The 12,568-nt window shown below is 45.4% G+C and overlaps 1 protein-coding gene across 2 annotated transcripts in view; it reads left to right on the top strand.

The window, feature by feature from the left end:
• ATP8B1 (ATPase phospholipid transporting 8B1) overlaps positions 1 to 12,568 on the top strand; it is a 126,412-nt gene that overhangs the window by 49,379 nt on the left and 64,465 nt on the right. The window lies entirely within an intron of this gene.

The raw sequence follows: 12,568 nt of genomic DNA, 5'->3' as shown, positions 1-12,568 counted from the left end.
AAAGTTGTATTGAAAACATTTCCTATGTTTGTATGGCTGTCATTTTTAAGGGCCACCCTAAAATTGTAATTTATAGAACCATTATCCCGTTGGGCTTGCAGGTGTTTTCTGTTCCTGCTTTTTATAGTTTACCATGACAATTAAAACTTTTGTGTGAATAGCTCTTTTACTTGTTTGTTTATATTGGAAGAGTCTCTATAAATGAGATCATTGGGTCAAATGTTATAAATATCTCTTTAGTGTTCTTGGTGTGTAAAATGTTGCTATATTGTTTTCATGCCTAAGGAATGTGCCAGTTTCAGTGCTAGCAGCAGTGTGTGTGTGTGTGTGTGTGTGTGTGTGTGTGAGTGTGAGAGAGAGAAAATTCATTGATTCAACCTTAGCCAACACCCAGATGTAGTAATTGAATATTGTTAACCTAAAAGCATGAAATGGTGTCTTGGTTTTCATCTGTGTGCCTTTCTTTGATTTCTAGTAAGAGTACTCTTTTCCCTGTGTATTTATTATTCTAGTGACCTGTATCTCCCCTTTCTACTTCCCCTTCTACTCAAACAAGCAATCCTAATGACTCTTAATGGGAGAATATAAACTGTCTCTTTGTAGATTGCAAGCTTTAAGGTTTGTTTATTTCTGAAAAATTATGCCGATGCTTATGTCTTTCTGTAGTGTAGTCTTTTAACTTTTTATTTTTTTTTAAAGTAGGCTCCATGCCCAGCCTGGAGCCCAACGTGGGGTTTGAACGCACAACCCTGAGATTGAGACCTGAACTGAGATCAAGAGTTGGATGCTCAAAAAAAAAAAAAAAAAAAAAGAGAGTTGGATGCTCAATCGACTGAGCCACCCAGGTGCCCCTGTGGTGTAGTTGTTACATTAAATGTGTCCAATTTGGGATCCCTGGGTGGCGCAGCGGTTTGGCGCCTGCCTTTGGCCCAGGGCGCGATCCTGGAGACCCGGGATCGAATCCCACATCAGGCTCCTGGTGCATGGAGCCTGCTTCTCCCTCTGTCTGTGTCTCTGCCTCTCTCTCTCTCTCTCTGTGACTATCATAAATAAATAAAAATTAAAAAAAAAAAATGTGTCCAATTTACCAATAGGTTGGTGACTCTTCAAACATTAAAATTAATTTAACTCGACAAATTTATGTTTTATTTCACCTTTCAGGCAGCTATCAATTGTAAGACCCCTATGGTTTTATATTATGCAAGCATGAATATAACTTAAAAACCTAATCATGGGCACCCCGGGTGGCTTAGCAGTTTGGCTCCCGCCTTCAGCCCAGGGTGTGATCCTGGAGTCCCGGGATCGGGATCGAGTCCCACGTCGGCCTCCCTGCACGGAGCCTGCTTCTCCCTCTGCCTGTGTCTCTGCCTCTCTCTCTGTGTGTGTCTCTCGTGAATAAAAAAACAAAATCTTTTTTTTTTTTAAACCTAATCATAGAGGCAGTAGTAGTGAAGTAAAAATAAGGCCATTGTCCCCACCAACTGAGAATGAAGCATGACTGCACAAACAACAATGCTTTTTCCCTGGTGACTTTCAGTATTTATTATAAAATATGCTGTAGATTGAGGCTGAGTCTCTAAAGTAAACATATGGGGGAATTCTGGTATTATTATCCTATGGGAACAAGTTCTAGTCTTTTGTTTACTTTTTTCCTTAGTTTTCCAGACAAAAGAATGGCAGCCCCACCCGGTCTTAATTTTGAACACATTTTGCCACCACCCTAACTCGGGCCTGTATTGCTCTTCAGCTCTGTTCCCACAAGGGGTGTTGTTTCTGAATGTGGCTGCAGAGGTAATATGACCCGAACTCCTTGGTTTTACAGATGACAAAACCATGATGGGCGATGCTCAGTGTCCAGGGTGACCTCTGGCTGGTCTCCCTGTCTGGCTCTCACCTTCCGGGCTACCCACACACCCCCTCTGTCGGGTTAATCTTCCTGAAGCACCGTGCAGATCATGTTCCTTCCTTGCAGACACCTTTCCTGGTGCCTTCCACTCCCTGACAGAGAGCCTGGCCAAGCCCTTGTGGGCCGGGGCGGAGGACCCCAACCTGCCCTGCCCCAGCTCTTCTCGGGCACCCCTAAATCTTTCGGGTGGGTGGGTGCCTCACACTGCCTGCTGCTCCGTCTTCACCTCAGCTGTTCCTCATTCCTGAAAGTCTCCCCACTCCATCCAGCCCAAGGGCTCAGTCACCCCTGTGACTCTCATGTTCCCAGATCAAAACAAAGAGGAAATAATTGTTGATTTAAATACTCTCTCACATGATCTACACTGGGGAGCGTGTAAAGTCTCCCCACTCCTCAGCCTAGGGTAGATCCATCTGTAGATCACGAAGTTTGCTTTATTTTGCTTGCCAGATCCCCCATTTCTTGCGCTTTGGTTTTTCTTAGGACTGATGATGCTCTAAGCTGGTGTGTGGCAGGAGAAAGCAGCGGATGCTTGTAGCAGGGAAGCAGGCGCAGGTGCCTCCAGTCCGACTCCACACGTGTTGACTGTATCGCACAATCCACATAGCACACCCTCGGCTCTGCAGTCGGAGGGCTTGGATCCAACCTGACGTTACCAAGCTGAATAACCTGGGGCTTCGACGCCCCTCTTTTCTCTTTGGTAGCATGGCAACGACAGTGCCTGGCTACGTGTCTCAGAATAAGTGCACGACGATTGTGAGAGGCGAGAAGTGTGAAAGATGCCTAGTGATCTGTAAGGGAATGCTTCTTTTATTTTTTTTAAAGGTTTTTTTTTTTTTAAGATTTTATTTATTTATTCATGAGAGACACACAGAGAGGCAGAGACACAGGCAGAGGGAGAAGCAGGCTCCCTGCAGGGAGCCCGACGTGGGACTCAATCCCGGGACTCCGGGGTCACACCCTGGGCCCAAGGCAGACGCTCAACTGCTGAGCCAACCAGGGATCCCAGGGGATGCTTCTTATTAACAAGAAGTCATCGTCCTTGCTAGACGATGTTGGGGAGCTCATAGAGAGTTGGGACCATAGCACCAAGAAATCCTTTCTGTTTCACCAGGACGATGAGGAACCTGCCCTGCTCTGCGAAGTCAGAGTGTTGGGCTTTCCCTGCACCTCTCAACAGTAGCCATCAGAGTTGTATGGCACGACGTGGTCGTTGGCTTCCTTTGTGGTGGGCCATCAGAGGAGCCGAGGAGGAAGCTGTGACCCAGCCTTTTCTGTCCTGAGGAAAGGTCTTGGCTGATTGCCCCCACAATGGTGACATCCTTAGTTTTATGGGAGTTAGCGAAGGCTTCTAGGCTTCCTAGGTTTCGGTTTAGGAGGAAATAAAAAATATAACCCTGTTTGTCCTAGGGGCAGTAGAGTCATGTTTCAGTAACTGAGTAAAGTTTAAATTTAATCTAGATTTTAGATATGTTTTATTACTATTGCTTCATGAGATTGTCTAATTATAACTCTTGGATTTACTCTGTAGAGTATTGGGCAGATTCCAAGCAGGGTGTGACAGGTATCTGGACTCACTAGGATTACAGAGAAGATTTCTGCTGCCTCTTAGATTGGACTTTTCTTCAAAATAACTTGGAGATAATCTTGCCACAGAATCATTATTATTCATAATTAATAACATGTGTGTTAGTTCTCTGTCCTTACAAACTACTACAAAATGCTGCAGCTCAAAGCAACACATGTTTGTCAGTTCCCAGTTTGTTTGTTTTTTTAAAGATTTTTATTTATTTATTCATGAGAGACACAGAGAAAGAGAGAGAGGGGGGCAGAGACAGAGGCAGAGGGAGAAGCAGGCTCCATTCCATGCAGGGAGCCCAACGTGGGACTCGATCCTGGGACTCCAGGATCACACCCTGGGGTGAAGGTGGTGCTAAACCACTGAGCCACTGGGCTGCTCTAGTTCCCAGTTTTTATGGGTGAAGAATCCAGCACCACTTAACAGTGTCCTCTGTTCTGGGGTCTCTCACAAGGCTGCAAGTAAGACATTAGCCCAGGCTGGGGTGTCATCTGAAGGCTGGACTGAGGAAGGATCCACTTCCAAGTTCACGTGGTTGTTGGCAAAATTCATTTCCTTTCCCTACCTTAAAAAAATTTATTTTGCAGTTTCACTGAGATATAATTAACATGTAACATTGTATTGGTTTAAGGTGTACAATATAATGATGTGATATATGCATATATTGTAAAATGATCACCACTGTAAGCTTAGTTAACATTCATCGCCCTCATATACTTAGAATTTTTTTTCTCTTGTGCTAACTTTTAAGATCTACTCTGAGTAACTTTCAGATATACAGTATGTATTGGTAACTAGTCACCATGCTGTACATATCCAAAATTCATTTCCTTGAGGGTTGTTGGTCTGAAGACCCCAGTTCCTTGTTGACTGTTGGCTGGAAAGCCACTCAGTTTCTTGCCATGGGAGCCCCTCCCTCCATAGGACAGCTGCCTCATCAAAGCCAGGAAGGGGAGCAAGCTGGCTGGCTGGAAGGAAGTCATAGCCTCTTGTAACCTAATCATGGATAAAACATCCCATTACCTCTGTCATATTAGGTTGGTGAAAAGCAAGGTATTATGGGGGGAGGAGGGAAGAAAAGCAAGATATTAAGTCCAGCCCACTCTCATGGGGAGAGAGTTACACAAGAGCAAGAATACCAGGTAGTGGCATCACTGATAGCATCATGGATTCTCCGGCTGGAGCTGTAATTTATTATATTTAGTATAGAACATATAATAAAAACATGCCTAGTATAGGACACATAGAATCCTAATGCATGGGATCCCTGGATGGCTCTGTGGTTTAGCACTGCCTTTAGCCCCGGGATCGAGTCCCACATCGGGCTCCATGCATGGAGCCTGCTTCTCCCTCTGCCTGTGTCTCTGCCTCTCTCCCTCTCTGCCTCTCATGAATAAATAAATAAAATCTTTAAAAAAAAAAAAAAAGAAATCTAATGCACAAATTTATTATATCATGTTAAATACTTTGCATTATCAACAACAACAGCCATAGTAATAATATTAAGAGGCAAAGGAGGGGCACCTGGGTGGCTCAGTCATTGAGCATCTGCCTTTGGCCCAGGTTGTGACCCCAAGGTCCTGGGATCAAGTCCTGCATCGGGCTCTCCACAGGGAGCCTGCGTCTCCCTCTGCCTGTGTCTCTGCCTCTCTCTCTCTGTGTCTCTCATGAATAAATAAATAAAATATTTAAAAGATAATAATAGGCAAAGGAAATGAGGAAAAACACATGTTAGAAATACCCTTTCTTATTGAGGGCTTTAAGAGCCATGAAACCAATGATGTAAAATGAACAAAAATGAATTTTGTGAATCTTCCTTTCTAAGCTGGACATGAATCAAGTCCTGAAACAAAGCTGTCATTGACTGGGGACCTTTGGCCTTTGCCAGCCTCTGAGTTCCCTTTGTGTCTGCACACAGATCCCACCCGAGCCATGACAAAACTCAGCTTTTTGTCCCTGGCTTTCCTTCATTGAAATCTAGAAACCTTGTGATAGCAAAACTTTGTGCTTTTATTATTACTGACTTCAGACTTTAATCACAAGGGCAGAAAGAATTCTTTTTACCTGGGCTCCCTTTCTCTCTTTCCCTTACTGCCTCCCCCACAAAGGAAAGAGGGTATCATTCATTCATTGTCTTTGTAGGTAGTTGGTAGCTAGGTCTATAAAGGTGACAAATGATGGGCGTTAGGGTTCATGTTTGGAAACTGTTCTTTACCCGTTCGGTTTATGACCAAGAGGGCTGAATGAACAGTATGGAAAATGAAGCCCCACTTTATTCAGAGCAGGAAAAGACCCAAATCAAGCTCGGGTATAAATGATGCCTCTCGGTTCCTACTGCTCCCCTCTCCCTGTACCCGGCACTCGTTTTTAGGCAGACCTGCAGGAAAGTCTGGAGTCTGCTAACCAGACAGCTGTCTGGTCAGGGACAGAACAGGGAGAGAGGAGGACTGTTGCCAGAAGGCAGGGCCCCTCCTGGCTGTTGCTCTCACAGAGGTGGTAAGGAGGAAACAACCCACACACTATGCTGAACTTCAAACTCAGGTAGCAGAGTAACATAACTTCCCTTAGGGCTGCAGGCTCTGAGCTCTGTGGTATCAAGGCCCCTTCCTTGGGAGGAGCAGGTGGCTGGGGAGGAGGAGGAGGGGGCTGAAGAGTCCTCCTCTGTGGTGGGGATAGTCTTTGAGTCTTTGTTGTGCAAATCCCTGCCTCTTAAGGACTCTGAAAAGAACCCAGTGGAAACCAGCTCGCATACCTGTATCTATGTCCACAGGGCTGCTGGGCTGCGGCTGGGGCCTTTACAACCAGGAGGGATCTAGACAAACCCTCACAGTATCTGAAAGTAGCTACCCCCCACCCCTTTCTCTTCTTTAAAGGATGGGAGAAATAAGCTTCCAAAATGTTAAATAACCCACCCAAGTCATAAATTAGTGACTAGTAGACCTGGGATTTGAATCCAGACCCATATTCTTTCAAATAAACCATATTGCTTCTCAGCTTAACCAGAAGCTGAATAAGACTGTTTTCTAACAATCATGTGACCAGAGAAGTCCTGGAATGAAAAAGAGTAATGAAAAAGAGTAATGATGGGGCACCTGGGTGGCTCAGTGGTTGAGCATCTGACTTCAGCTCAGGTCATGACCTCCAGGGTCTGGGATCGAGTCCCGCATCGGGCTCTGCATCTCTCATGGATCAATAAATAAAATCTTTAAAAAAAAAAAAAAAAAGAATTGTGATCAATCTTTTGCCTTCATGCTCTAACACCTGGTCACATTGGCTTGGACACCATGATTGTAAGCACATGGAATCATGACAATGTCCCGCACTGGGTGCACCGCTTCCTCCCGGGCCGAGGGAGATGGTGGCGTGTCGTCCCACGGGCATGGGCAGGCGTGTGTCCTCTGCAGTCACACAGCTGGCAGCACCTGAGACACTACCATCCCCGATCAATAGGACACCTCTGTTAGGGATGTTGTTCGACCACCACACCTGGTGGTTTACCCCGTGTCCCCAAAGCCTGCATGGTTTACCCAGGGCGATACGGATATCCTCTGGTTGTGGGCCTTTGACATCGACCACACATTGCTGCTGACTCTTATTATCTTTTGTTTTAGTCCAGGAGTCAACAGACTTTTTCAGTAAAGAGCCAGATAGTAAACATTTTAGACTCTGAGGCCCTGTGGGGTCCATCGTAACCATCCAACTCCACCGTGGGGTCAAAGCAGCCTAGACGGTATGTAAAGGAACGAACAAGGTGGTGTTCTAATAAAACTGGATTTATAGGGATCCCTGGGTGGCTCAGCGGTTTAGCGCCTGCCTTTGGCCCAGGGTGTGATCCTGGAGTCCCGGGATCGAGTCCCACGTCGGGCTCCCTGGATGGAGCCTGCTTCTCCCTCCTCCTGTGTCTCTGCCTCTCTCTCATAAATAAATAAATACATAAATCTTAAAAAAAAAAAAAACTGGATTTATAAAAACAGGTGGCCGGCTGAGTCTGGCCTGCAGGCTGTCGGTTGCTGTGAGCCCCCTCAGGACAGAGGCAGAAGTGCCTCCTGTGTGGCAGACACTTGCCAGATGCTGGGGTCATAATGATAAACACAGAAGATCGGGGCTTCCCATCCATACTCCACTGCCTTACCTCGGGCTGCTTTAGTTCTGTGTATGTAGTAAAATCTCAGGCAGTAAGTTCTGGATGCGCTTGAACAGTGAGACTCCTGAAGAGTCTCCGGGGTGTGCAGCTTCTGCACGGGGCAGTTCCTGTTCTGTTACCATTGCTGTCAAAGCTCTCCTCCTTCATCCAGCAGCTGTCTGAAGCCTTTCAGTGCGTGCTGGGGAGGAACTGTGGAGAGATGGCTGAGATGTCCTTGAGGGCCTTACCGAAAGTTAATCTGTTCCTTCCCCAGATCTTTGTGTGGCAACCGGACGATAGGCACGGAGTATTCACACAGATGGGACTCTGTTCTTGTGCAGCTTGTGGCCTGGTGCGAGAGGCAGAGGACAGATAAGGAAAAGCAAATGCATATTTAGAAACTGTGGTAAGCGCCAGGAAGAGAGAGAGGTGTTTGAGAGGCTAGTGGTAGCAGGATGAAGAGGGCAGATGCTTCTTCAATAGCATCAGTGGAAGTGGCTCTTGAAGTTGAGTTGATCTAAAGAATGAGAAATAGTAGGCATGCAGACAAGTGGGAGAAGAGCATTTCAGGCAGTAGGAAGAGCATGTGCAAAGGCCCTGAGGTGGGAAAGCCCGCACTTGCTTAAGATGAAAGCAGGGCCATGGGGCTGAGGATTAGTGAGCAAGAAGGAAGTTAGAAGTGTGCAGACCTCTCAGACTTGGGGCAAAGTTTGGATTTACTTTATAGTAGGAAACCATTGTGTATTAATCTGCTTGGACTGCCATAGCAAAGTACCACAGGCTGGCTGGCTTAAACCACAAGCATTTGTTATTATTTTTTAAAGATTTTATTTATTTATTTGACAGAGAGAGAGAGAGCACAAGCAGGGGGAGCAGGAGAGGAAGTAGGCAGGCTCCCCGGTGAGCAGGGAGCCTGACACGGGGCTCGATCCCAGGACCCTGGGATCATGACCTGAGCTGAAGGGAGACACTTAATTGACTGAGCCACCCAGGCATTTATTTGCTCACATTTCCAAAAGCTGGAAGTCCAAGATTGAGGGGCCAGCAGGGTCGGTTTCTGGTAGGGCCTCTCTTCTTGGCTTGTAGTTGGCCACCATCTTGCTGTGGCTTTTCCTCCATGCGCACATGGAAAGAGAGCTCTCGGATATCTCTTTCTTGTCTTATGAGGACACCAGACCTGTCGGAATAGGGTCCTGCCCTTATAAAATTGGTCAGCCATTATTACCTTCTTAGAGGCCCTGTCTCCCATGTCACATTGGTGGTTGGGGCCTCAACCTGTGATTTTTTTTTTTTTTAAGGGGACACAGCTCTGTCCATAACACATAGGAGAGTGCCGTGACGCTGGGGGTGTGTGGAAGTTGATCATGGGAAGTCCAGTTAGTGTCCCCTTGCAGCGTTGCAGGAGAGAGATGATGGCAATCTGAAAAAGGGGTGGCGGCCATGGAGACGGAGAGGAGGGAATGGATTGGACGTGTGTGTTGCAGTGGAAGTGACTGGCCTTGCTATGTCTTGTGGCTCTAATGCCCAATGTACTTACCTGTACCCCGTGAATAACCTGGAAGCCTCCAGAGGGTCTGTTTCCAGTACTAGGTGTGCTAGTCTGCACCATGTAGGCGCTTAATGAAGGTTGAGTAAGAGCACACATGGCTGCCATGTGCGGCTGCGCTGGTAGGAGACGTTACAACATTTCCAAATTCATCTTCTAGGTAGTGCCTGCCTTAGAGGTGTCATGGTTTCCACCCAGAGAGCTGCTTATGTCACTGAGGGCTTCAAGGGAATTATTTCTTCCTAATTTTTCTTTGGTAGTGGTAAGGTGATGAGCTAAACCATTCCCATGCATGTCTGCATCACACACACACCGCAGAGAACTTCCACTCAGCTCAGAGCTCTGCCTTCCAAGCAGCCCACGCCATCTGGCCTGGGGTGGATGTTCCCATGCTGAGGTGGCTGGTTATGCAACGCCTTGCTTATTCTGGATCACATCCTTGTGGTTGTTGAATCCATTCCCCTTTGTCTGCTTGTCCTTCAACCTCGAAGGACTGAATCCTGTCTGAATGTGGGACGTCAGCATGGACACACTTGGCAATAATAATGAGGAGGAGGAAATGATCTCTTACAGAATGTGTCTAGGATACACTTAATGCTCTTGGCCTGGGCACCTAAAAATGGTCACAGTGGCTTATTTTATGTTACGTAATATAATAATAAAAAGCTGCTCCTATATGGTGCTTCCAGACTTGTTAATATTGTATACGTCCCTATGATGGAGAGGTTAGGTCCTAACTTCTGCTACGTAGCAGCTGAGCCTGAGAGCCCTTCTCCATAAGATGAACTCTCTTACCCAGTGGTCCTATTTGACACACAGCAGGTGCTCAATAAATGGTAACCAGTTTCATTACTTTTGTTCTGAAAGGTTGCTGGTGAAAGTTTTGCCTTTAGGGGTCTGGGAATTTTAAAGAGAATGTATTAAATTTAAATAATGGTGGCAGGATATTACAAAAACCACAAATAAGGCCGATGAAACACGTATTAAACTCCAAGAAATAGTTATTCACTAGCCCACAGAAAATTGGGAAAGCAGGAAAATGTTTTACTCTGCAATTAAAAGGTTTTAAAACGGAATTTGCCTATGCTTAAGTCTGGTCATGTAATAGTCTAATATTTTACCTCCTGGTTGGGGTAGGTACATTTTAGAAGAGATTTCGGGAGATGGAAAAATCTAAAAGGGAAAAATCCCCCACGCCCTTCCATTTGTTATTATAAATAACATTATTTCTAATTATGGAGATCATGTCAGCAACAATGACTTCACGTGTGTGTACTTACTGTACTGGAAGGACTGTATTGCGTACTTGCTACTTGCTGGAGGCTAAGTGCTGAATCGAGCACTTTGCACACGTGATGCCTGGCAATTGTTGACATTTTAGAAAATGACTAAATGTGTGAGTAACCGGGACTATTTTATACATATGGATTGTTAACTCACCTTTTAACTTACCACATGTGGACTTTTGTGATGTCGTTAAAAATTCTTCTGATCGGGGCACCTAAGTGGCAAGTCAGTTAAGCATCTGACTCTTGGTTTCTGCCTTGGGCATGATCTCACGGTTGTAGGATTGAGGCCCACGCTGGGCTCCATGCTCAGCCGGGAGTCTGCTTGAGATTCTCTCTCCCCCTGCCCGTCGTGCTCTGCACATACATGCTCTCTCTCTCTCTCTCTCTCTCTCTCAAATAAATAAATCTTAAAAAAAAAAAACTCTTCCAATCATGATCTAAATTGTGCACTGTCCCATAATAGGAGGGTATCACAATTTATTTACACAGTTGCCAATCACTGGATACGCAGGTTGCTTCTGAGTTTTACTGTTTTAAGCAAACCTCTCCTATAAATATTAAGTATTTCCTACATGTTCAGTTATGGCTGTACAAATTTAAATGTCGAAGATGCTAGATTTGGTACGAAGCATGCAATCAGCCAAGTGGTTCCACGCAAGGCAACTGAGACTTGATTAAAACATATAAGAAACTGTAGGATGTAGAAGATCTCTCCTAGGAAAGCAATTGTTTTTGCTGCAAATTTTTTTTAAGTAAGCTAGACGCCCAACCTGGGGCTTGAACCCATGACCCTGAGATCAAGGGTCGCATGCCCTCCCTGTTCAGCCAGCCAGGAGCCCCTTTGCTGCAAATTTTTAATAATCACTGCACAAGTTATTCAAAGAGTCTTGGTTTTCTCCTCTGTAGAGCAGGAATGACAATAATACCTTCAGCGGGGTAGTGTGGGAAGTTTCAAGGAGCCACTGCCTCTTAGCATTTTATGCAGGGCCTGGTGTGCAGTTAACACTAAATAAATGTGAGCTGCTATTTTTAACAATGTCAAGCACACAGCAGTGTGATGCTTAGGTAAATAATGCCAGGCTGTATGTCTGTCTTCGTGTAACCCGTGGTCTTTGTGTAAATATTTTCCTTATATAACTAAGGTTGTGCTTGTCACTTCTGCAGTCACTTTAAACAGTGGTGTGCACACAAAGCCTACATTACAGGGCGTGGGTGGTGGTAGGTAGGAAGAGAGGTTAGGGAGGGCTTCTAGGAAGTCCTTAGTAACATGTGAGGACCTAAACTTATATTTAAAATGTGTCACAGGGACACCTGGGTGGCTCAGCAGTTGAGAGCCTGCCTTCAGCCCAGGGTGTGATCCTGGGGTCCTGGGATCGAGTCCCACATCGGGCTCCCTGCATGGAGCCTGCTTCTCCCTCTGCCTGTGTCTTTGCCTCTCTCTGTGTGTCTCTCATGAACAAATAAAAAAAAAAAATCTTTAAAAAAATAAAAATAAAAAAATAAAATGTATCACAGAGGGGATCCCTGGGTGGCTCAGTGGTTTGGTGCCTGCCTTTGGCCCAGGGCATGATCCTAGAGTCCCGGGATCGAGTCCCACGTCGGGCTCCCTGCATGGAGCCTGCTTCTCCCTCTGCCTGTGTCTCTGCCTCTCTCTCTCTTTGTGTCTCTCATGAATAAATAAATAAAATCTTAAAAAAAAATGTATCACAGAATAAAGTCTCAGAATATCAGCATTAGCAGAAACCAGGTATCCTACGGCGGTGTTTCTCAAACTTTGCCGACAACCCACAGTGAGAGATGCAATTGCATTAAGACCCACAATGCAAATAAATGTGTGTATGTGTTGGTTTTGTCAAACGGTTTCAGCAAGGAATTCTGACTCTCGGGATGCCTGCTGTACGCTGATATTTTCTCGGCTGTTTCATGTTACTTTAATGTTGGTTATGAGTTAAATTTATTTTGCTGGGTAGAGACCCACAATTTGAAATACTAGCTTAAATTTGCACGCGCTTTTAGGAAAGAGTTTGCAGCTACATTTTTGTTGTTGTTAATTCTCACCAAAGCATTTAATCACTAATGAATGGTTTTGTTCATATTTGCGTGATGATTTGAACCTTTGGGTCAC

The sequence above is a fragment of the Vulpes vulpes genome, chromosome 5 (genome assembly GCF_048418805.1).
Source record: "Vulpes vulpes isolate BD-2025 chromosome 5, VulVul3, whole genome shotgun sequence".
Taxonomy (NCBI): Eukaryota; Metazoa; Chordata; class Mammalia; order Carnivora; family Canidae; genus Vulpes; species Vulpes vulpes.
The sequence above is the reverse complement of the archived record's forward strand: the minus strand, read 5'-3'. Positions and strand labels throughout refer to the sequence as shown.